The sequence below is a fragment of the Arachis hypogaea genome, chromosome 14, assembly GCF_003086295.3.
Source record: "Arachis hypogaea cultivar Tifrunner chromosome 14, arahy.Tifrunner.gnm2.J5K5, whole genome shotgun sequence".
Taxonomy (NCBI): Eukaryota; Viridiplantae; Streptophyta; class Magnoliopsida; order Fabales; family Fabaceae; genus Arachis; species Arachis hypogaea.
Genome location: NC_092049.1, coordinates 112,945,745 through 112,953,805, shown reverse-complemented (window position 1 = coordinate 112,953,805; position 8,061 = coordinate 112,945,745). Strand labels below are relative to the sequence as shown.

General features: G+C 41.5%; 1 non-coding gene across 1 annotated transcript; it reads right to left on the bottom strand.

Annotated features, from left to right (window-relative positions):
* Nucleotides 1–602: 602 nt before the first annotated feature.
* Nucleotides 603–710, bottom strand: LOC112745936 (small nucleolar RNA R71). Its single transcript, XR_003173840.1, has one exon. It is a non-coding gene; the product is annotated as a small nucleolar RNA R71 (small nucleolar RNA).
* Between the last annotated feature and the right edge of the window lie 7,351 nt (nt 711–8,061).

Sequence of the window (8,061 nt, the reverse complement as noted above, 5' to 3'; positions counted from 1 at the left end):
ATACTGTGGTATAAAGGATCCATATTATTATTATTATTATTATTTTTCTGTGCCCTCTTCTTTGTCATATGAGCAGGAGCAAGGACAAGAATATCCTTGTTGAAGCAGATCCAGAACCTGAAAGGACTCTGAAGAGAAAATTAAGAGAAGCTAAATTACAACAATCCAGAGATAACCTTTCAGAAATTTTCGAACAGGAAGAGGAGATGGCAGCCGAAAATAATAATAATGTAAGGAAGATGCTTGGTGACTTTACTGCACCTAATTCCAATTTACATGGAAGAAGCATCTCCATTCCTGCCATTGGAGCAAACAACTTTGAGCTGAAACCTCAATTAGTTTCTCTGATGTAGCAGAACTGCAAGTTTCATGGACTTCCATCTGAAGATCCTTTTCAGTTCTTAACTGAATTCTTGCAGATATATGATACTGTTAAGACTAATGGAGTAGATCCTGAAGTCTACAGGCTCATGCTTTTCCCTTTTGCTGTAAGAGACAGAGCTAGATTATGGTTGGATTCTCAACCTAAAGACAGCCTGAACTCTTGGGATAAGCTGGTCAAGGCTTTCTTAGCCAAGTTCTTTCCTCCTCAAAAGTTGAGTAAGCTTAGAGTGGATGTTCAAACCTTCAGACAGAAAGATGGTGAATCCCTCTATGAAGCTTGGGAAAGATACAAACAGCTGACCAAAAAGTGTCCTTCTGACATGCTTTCAGAATGGACCATCCTGGATATATTCTATGATGGTTTATCTGAGCTATCAAAGATGTCACTGGACACTTCTGCAGGTGGATCCATTCACCTAAAGAAAACACCTGCAGAAGCTCAAGAACTCATTGACATGGTTGCTAATAACCAGTTCATGTACACTTCTGAAAGGAATCCTGTGAGCAATGGGACGCCTATGAAGAAGGGAGTTCTTGAAGTTGATACTCTGAATGCCATATTGGCTCAGAATAAAATATTGACTCAGCAAGTCAATATGATCTCTCAGAGTCTGCATGGAATGCAAGCTGCATCCAACAGTACTCAAGAGGCATCTTCTGAAGAAGAAGTTTATGATCCTGAAAACCCTGCAATAGCAGAGGTAAATTATTTAGGTGAACCTTATGGAAACACCTATAACTCATCATGGAGAAATCATCCAAATTTCTCATGGAAGGATCAAAAGCCTCAACAAGGCTTTAATAATGGTGGAAGAAACAAGTTTAGCAATAATAAACCTTTTCCATCATCCACTCAGCAACAGACAGAAAACTCTGAACAAAATACTTCTAATTTGGAAAACTTAGTCTCTGATCTGTCTAAGGCTACTGTAAGTTTCATGAATGAAACAAGATCTTCCATTAGAAATTTGGAAGCACAAGTGGGCCAGCTGAGTAAAAGGATCACTGAAATCCCTCCCAGTACTCTCCCAAGCAATACAGAAGAGAACCCAAAAGGAGAGTACAAGGCCATTGACATAAGCACCATGGCCGAACCTACAAGGGGAGTGGAGGACGTGAATCCCAAGGAGGAAGACCTCCTGGGACGTCCAGTGATCAATAAGGAGCTTCACTCTGAGGAACAAAAGGACTCTGAGACTCATCTAGAGACCGTAGAGATTTCATTGAACCTCCTTATGCCCTTCATGAGCTCTGATGAGTATTCCTCTTCTGAAGAGAATGAGGATGTTACTGAAGAGCAAACTGCCAAGTTTCTTGGTGCAATCATGAAGCTGAATGCCAAATTATTTGGCATTGATGCTTGGGAAGTTGAACCTCCCTTGTTCATCAATGAACTAAGTGATCTGGATCAACTGACATTGCCTCAGAAGAGACAGGATCCTGGAAAGTTCATAATACCTTGTACTATAGGCACCATGATCTTTAAGGCTCTGTGTGACCTTGGTTCAGGGATAAACCTCATGCCCCTCTCTGTAATAGAGAAACTGGGAATCTATGGGGTGCAAGCTGCTAAAATCTCATTAGAGATGGCAGACAATTCAAAAAAATAGGCATATGGACAAGTAAAGGACGTATTAGTAAAGGTTGAAGGCCTTTACATCCCTGCTGATTTCATAGTCCTGGATACTGGAAAGGAAGAGGATGAATCCATCATCCTAGGAAGACCTTTCCTGGCCACATCAAGAGCTGTGATTGATGTTGACAGAGGTGAACTAGTCCTTCAATGGAATGAGGACTCCCTTGTATTTAAAACTCAAGGATCTCCCTTTGCAACCATGGAGAGGAAGCATGAAAAGCTTCTCTCAAAACAGAGTCAACCCAAGCCCCCACAGTCAAACTCTAAGTTTGGTGTTGGGAGGCCACAACCAAACTCTAAGTTTGGTGTTGAACTCCCATATCCAAACTCTAAGTTTGGTGTTGGAGAGTTTCAACAATGCTCTGAACATCTGTAAGGCTCCATGAGAGCCCACTATCAAGCTATTGACATTAAAGAAGCGCTTGTTGGGAGGCAACCCAATGTTTATTTATCTAATTTTTATTTTCATTGTTTTTCATGTCTTTATAGGTTCATGATCATGTGGAGTCACAAAATAAATAGAAAAATTGAAAACAGAATCAAAAACAGCAGAAGAAAAATCACACCCTGGAGGAGCATCTGTCTGGCGTTCAGCGCCAGAACAGAGCATGGTTCTGGCGCTGAACGCCCAAAATGGGCAGCTTCTGGGCGCTGAACGCCAGAACAGGCATGGTTCTGGCGTTCAACGCCAGAAATGGCACACAAATGGGCGTTGAACGCCCAAAATGGCCACCAACCTGGCGCTGAACGCCCAGAGTTGTATGCAAAGGCATTTTTACATGCCTAATGGATGCAGGGATGTAAATCCTTGAATACCTCAGGATCTGTGGACCCCACAGGATCCACTCAGGATCTGTGGACCCCACAGGATCCCCACCTACCTTCACTTACTTCTTCTCACCACTCTCTTTCACACAACCCCATAAACACTCTTCCCCATCACCTCTTCACCACTCACATCCATCCACTCTTCCCCATAAACCTACCTCATAAACCCCACCTACCTTCAAAATTCAAAACCAATTTCCCACCCAAACCCACCCATATGGCCGAAACCTTCCCCCCCTCCCTTCCCTATATAAAGCCCTCCATTCTTCTTCATCTATTCTTTCTTTTATTGCTCGAGGGCGAGCAAAATTCTAAGTTTGGTGTGGTAAAAGCATAAGCTTTTTGTTTTTCCATTACCATTGATGGCACCTAAGACCGGAGAATCCTCTAGAAAGGGGAAAGGGAAGACAAAAGCTTCCACATCCGAGTCATGGGAGATGGAAAGGTTCATCTCCAAAGCCCATCAAGACCACTTCTATGATGTTGTGGCCAATAAGAAGGTGATCCCTGAGGTCCCTTTCAAACTCAAAAGAAATGAGTATCTGGAGATCCGACATGAAATTCAAAGAAGAGGTTGGGAAGTTCTAACAAATCCCATCCAACAAGTCGGCATCCTAATGGTTCAAGAGTTCTATGCTAATGCATGGATCACCAAGAACCATGATCAAAGTAAGAACCCGGATCCAAAGAACTATGTTACAATGGTTCGGGGGAAATACTTAGATTTTAGTCCGGAGAATGTGAGGTTGGCGTTTAACTTGCCCATGATGCAAGGAGATGAACGCCCCTACACTAGAAGGGTCAACTTTAATCAAAGGTTGGACCAAGTCCTTATGGACATATGCGTGGAAGGAGCTCAATGGAAGATTGACTCCAAAGGCAAGCCGGTTCAACTAAGAAGAGTGGACCTCAAGCCTGTAGCTAGAGGATGGTTGGAGTTCATTCAATGCTCAATCATTCCCACTAGCAACCGGTCTAAAGTTACTATAGATCGGGCCATCATGATCCATAGCATCATGATTGGAGAAGAGGTGGAAGTTCATGAGATTATACCTCAAGAACTCTACAAGGTGGCTGACAAGTCCTCCACTATGGCAAGGTTAGCCTTTCCTCACCTCATTTGCCACCTATGCAATTCAGCTGGGATTGACATAGAGGAAGATGTCCTCATTAAAGAAGACAAGCCCATCACTAAGAAAAAGATGGAGTAAGCAAGAGAGCCCATTCATGGAGCTCAAGAGGCGTATGAAGCTCATCACCATGAGATCCCGGAAATGCCTCAAATGCACTTTCCTCCACAAAACTATTGGGAGCAAATCAACACCTCCCTAGGAGAATTAAGTTCCAACATGGGACAACTAAGGGTGGAACATCAAGAACACTCCATCATCCTTCATGAAATAAGAGAAGATCAAAAAGCAATGAGGGAGGAGCAACAAAGACAAGGAAGAGACATAGAAGAGCTCAAGGACATCATTGGTTCCTCAAGAAGGAAACGCCACCATCACTAAGGTGGATTCATTCCTTGCTCTTATTTCTTCTGTTTTTTCGTTTTCTATGTTATGTGCTTATCTATGTTTGTGTCTTCATTACATGATCATTAGTAGTTAGTAACTTTGTCTTAAAGTTATGAATGTCCTATGAATCCATCACCTCTCTTAAATAAAAACTGTTTTAATTCAAAAGAACAAGAAGTACATGAGTTTCGAATTTATCCTTGAACTTAGCTTAATTATATTGATGTGGTGACAATGCTTCTTGTTTTCTGGATGTATGCTTGAACAGTGCATATGTCTTTTGAAGTTGTTGTTTAAGAATGTTAAATATGTTGGCTCTTGAAAGAATGATGACTAGGAGACATGTTATTTGATAATCTAAAAAATCATAAAAATGATTCTTGAAGCAAGAAAAAGCAGCAAAGAACAAAGCTTGCAGAAAAAAAAAATAGGCGAAAAAAAAATATAGAAAGAAAAAGAAAAAGCAAGCAGAAAAAGCCAAAGCTCTTAAAACCAAGAGGCAAGAGCAAAAAGCCAATAACCCTTAAAACCAAAAGGCAAGGGAAATAAAAAGGATCCCAAGGCTTTGAGCATCAGTGGATAGGAGGGCCTACAGGAATAAAATCCTGGCCTAAGCGGCTAAACCAAGCTGTCCCTAACCATGTGCTTGTGGCGTGTAGGTGTCAAGTGAAAACTTGAGACTGAGCAGTTAAAGTCAAGGTCCAAAGTAAAAGAAGAGTGTGCTTAAGAACCCTGGACACCTCTAATTGGGGACTTTAGCAAAGCTGAGTCACAATCTGAAAAGGTTCACCCAATTATGTGTCTGTGACATTTATGTATCCGGTGGTAATACTGGAAAACAAAGTGCTTAGGGCCACGGCCAAGACTCATAAAACAGCTGTGTTCAAGAATCATCATACTGAACTAGGAGAATCAATAACACTATCTGAACTCTGAGTTCCTATAGATGCCAATCATTCTAAACCTCAATGGATAAAGTGAGATGCCAAAACTATTCAAGAGGCAAAAAGCTACAAGTCCCGTTCATCTGATTGAAGCTATGTTTCATTGATAGTTTGGAATTTATAGTATATTCTATTCTTTTTATCCTATTTTGATTTTCAGTTGCTTGGGGACAAGCAACAATTTAAGTTTGGTGTTGTGATGAGCGGATAATTTATACGCTTTTTGGCATTGTTTTTAGTATATTTTTAGTAGAATCCAGTTACTTTTAGGGATATTTTTAATAGATTTTATGTTAAATTCACATTTCTGGACTTTACTATGAGTTTGTGTGTTTTTCTGTGATTTCAGGTATTTTCTGGCTGAAATTGAGGGACTTGAGCAGAAATCAGATTCAGAGGTTGAAGAAGGACAGCTGATGCTGTTGGATTCTGACCTCCCTGCACTCAAAGTGTATTTTCTGGAGCTACAGAACTCGAAATGGCGCGCTTCCAATTGAGTTGGAAAGTAGACATCCAGGGCTTTCCAGCAATATATAATAGTCCATACTTTAGCCAAAAATAAACGATGTAAACTGGCGTTCAACGCCAGCTTTCTGCCCAAATCTGGCGTCCAGCGCCAGAAAAGGAGCCAAAACCAGAGTTGAACGCCCAAACTGGCACAAAAGCTGGCGTTCAACTCCAAGAAGAACCTCTACACGTGCAACACTCAAGCTCGGCCCAAGCACACACCAAGTGGGCCCCAGAAGTGGATTTATGCATCAATTACTTACTTCTGTAAACCCTAGTAGCTAGTTTATTATAAATAGGACCTTTACTATTGTATTAGATATCTTTGGTCTCAGTTTTAATCCATTGTTCATCTTAAGAGACTATTGATCACGTTTTAGGTGGCTGTCCATCTCGGCCATGCCTGGACCTTTCACTTATGTATTTTTAACGGTAGAGTTTCTACACTCCATAGATTAAGGTGTGGAGCTCTGCTGTTCCTCAAAGATTAATGCAAAGTACTACTGTTTTCTATTCAATTCATCTTATTTCGCTTCTAAGATATTCATTCGTACTTCAATCTGAATGTGATGAACGTGACAATCATCATCATTCCCTATGAACGCGTGCCTGACAACCACTTCCGTTCTACCTTCGATTGAATGAGTATCTCTTAGATCTCTTAATCAGAATCTTCGTGGCGTAAGCTAGAATGATGGCGGCATTCAAGAGAATCCGGAAGGTCTAAACCTTGTCTGTGGTATTCCGAGTAGGATTCAATGAATGAATGACTGTGACGAGCTCCAAACTCGCGATTGCAGGGCGTTAGTGACAGACGCAAAAGGATAGTAAATCCTATTCCAGCATGATCGAGAACCGACAGATGAATAGCTGTGCCGTGACAGGGTGCGTTGATCATTTTCACTGAGAGGATAAGATGAAGCCATTGACAAAGGTGATGCCTCCAGACGATTAGCTGTGCCGTGATAGGGCATTGGATCATTTTCCCGAGAGATGACCGAAAGTAGCCGTTGACAATGGTGATGTATCACATAAAGCCAGCCATAGAAAGGAGTAAGACTGATTGGATGAAGATAGCAGGAAAGCAGAGGTTCAGAGGAACGAAAGCATCTCCATTCGCTTATCTGAAATTCTCACCAATGAATTACATAAGTATTTCTATCCCTATTTTATTATATTATTTTCGAAAACTCCATAACCATTTGATATCCGCCTGACTGAGATTTACAAGGTGACCATAGCCTGCTTCATACCGACAATCTCCGTGGGATTCGACCCTTACTCACGTAAGGTATTACTTGGACGACCCAGTGCACTTGCTGGTTAGTTATGCGAAGTTGTGAAGATATGTTTAGACCATGGTTCTGTGCATCCATTTTTGGTGCCATTGCCAGAGAATCAATTTCGAACAACAATTCACAACCTTAGTAGCAATTTCGCATACCAGCCACCGCTTTTTGAATCTCCTCAAACTCAGTAGAAAACACATATATATACAATACAAGTAAAACACAGGTAGAATCATATATGGCAATTAATTCAAATAGCAATTAGACATTTTATACAGGTAGGAAAACAGTATCAAGTCGGCAAAGCATACAAACAGATAGAAAATGTACATGATGAATGCCTGCCCTACTGGCTGTGATATCACATTGTCGGTTCAACTGCCAACCCGACACATCTCCATGGAGACGTCGCCCTTCAGATTTCTAATATGGGAACCCCCGAGATATAGTGCCCAGATCACTGTCCAGGTACCGGCGCCTACATGCCCTATAGATCCGAAGGGATGCGAGCGGGATCTATCGCCACCGACCTCACATCTAAGCGCAAGCGGGATGAACCACCGCCCTTACGCCACTGACGCTACCTCAAATAGGCGGGATCCAACCTCAGCCCCTGCCCGGGCGCATAGCGTCTCATAATCTCAGAAAATCATTAGTTCAGTGGTTTTCAAAAAGCATTTTTACATATACAGAGATCCATCACCTCAATTCGAGCCCCGACTTATCTCAATCACTGTCATTCATAACTCAGTTTCCAAATATCAATAATTCATCATTCCTCATCCCATATATCATTCATGCTTCACCTAACGTCAAACTCCTTATCAGCACACCAGAAACCTAGGCTTCCGTTTTCTAATTTATCTTAAAACCATATACTAGAATCCTTAAGTTACATCCCATGTTCTAATACTCAGAACTAAGCCCGAAAATCTTAAAATGGTGTTTTAGGAGCT